The sequence below is a fragment of the Gossypium raimondii genome, chromosome 8 (genome assembly GCF_025698545.1).
Source record: "Gossypium raimondii isolate GPD5lz chromosome 8, ASM2569854v1, whole genome shotgun sequence".
In the NCBI taxonomy this organism is placed as follows: Eukaryota; Viridiplantae; Streptophyta; class Magnoliopsida; order Malvales; family Malvaceae; genus Gossypium; species Gossypium raimondii.
In genome coordinates, this window is record NC_068572.1 from 31,989,770 (window position 1) to 31,991,156 (window position 1,387).

Genomic DNA, 1,387 nt, shown 5'->3' on the forward strand with positions numbered 1-1,387 from the left:
AATCTATGTTGCGAGTATTTTTGAATCAACATTTTGAAACGTTGCTATGCCTCATAAAAACTTTCTCCCTCAATCTATCTAAACACATCAATCTCTTTTCTTAGTTGAACTGCTTTGTGATTAGGAAAAAATTCTGGAAGAACTTTCTGACGAGTTCATCCCATGTCTTGATAGGCCCTGGTGCTTGCGGGTCTAGTAAAAAAGCATTATCAAACCAGGAGAAGAGGAACTGTCGAAGACAAATAGGGTCATCAGTGACCCCGTTATATTTAAAAGTATCATAGAGTTAGAGAAATCATTTTAAATGTTGATTAGGGTCATCTGTCATTGTGGCCCTAAACTACAAATTGTTCTGGTTTATCTGAATCATATTTGATTTTATCTCAAAATTATTAGTTGCAATTGTCGGCCTTACTATACTTTCTTGAACCATATCCAGGCTTGGTAAGGCATAATCCCTTAGGGTTCTCTCGTTTCGAGCCATATGTACGTTTGTTGGTAACTGTGGTGCTGGTGGATTTCCTAGGACATTCTTGTTAGCGTCGTCCAATAGTGGATTTTCACGTGGTACGTTACCTATGACAGGTAGTAGATCTTGCATCTACTGCTGCTGCTGAAGGTGGTTTCTTCAGATTATTCTTTATGGATTGTTCGTTGCTACAATATGTGTGCCCCTATTGCGAGTCATACACTAACTCAAAAAGAAAAGGTTAGTAAAAATTAATAAAATTGTATCTATAAATTAAAATTTTCCTAACTATTCTAATTATGTGTGAAAATTAAGATTAACCTAGTGACGTTGCCTCCCTGGCAACCACGCCAACAACTTGATCGCTTTCGAACGTACTAACATCTAGAGTGTGGATACTATAATAAAAATATAAAAAGACAAGGCAACATTCGCAAATATACGAGTTTAGTTGTAACATAGTTTTACAATGAAGTAAATGAGTACTCCGAGGATCATACCCAAAGGAGGAAGTGCTAGATTAATTTTAACCTAAACACTAAAATATCTAATTAGTACTTTTAATTTAGTTATAGTATGAAAAATATAAAATAAAGTAATTTAAGGGTTTTTATAATAATAGTAATAAAGAAAAAATAACATAAAAAGATAAAATTCAAGAGATTAAATAGAAAGAATAAATCAAATCTGATTATGGGTGATTAGCTCGCTTCAGTAATCTTCATCAACTGTCGTTTCGAGTTTCCTCGTCAATCAACTAGTCACTACCCTAGTAGTATCTTCCGATCTTTCACTAACATAATGAGTCATCAAGAACTATTTATCTGTCGGCCTCACAATCCAGACTGGTTTGGGGTTAAGGTGCCATGGATGGGCAATACCAATTACGGGTTAATTCCCACCTTGATGACTTCTTGG

At 35.0% G+C, this 1,387-nt stretch overlaps 1 non-coding gene across 1 annotated transcript; it reads left to right on the forward strand.

Annotated features, from left to right (window-relative positions):
• LOC128032204 (small nucleolar RNA R71) lies at positions 1-107 on the forward strand. The gene has a single exon (XR_008188332.1). It is a non-coding gene; the product is annotated as a small nucleolar RNA R71 (small nucleolar RNA).
• Positions 108-1,387: the final 1,280 nt, after the last annotated feature.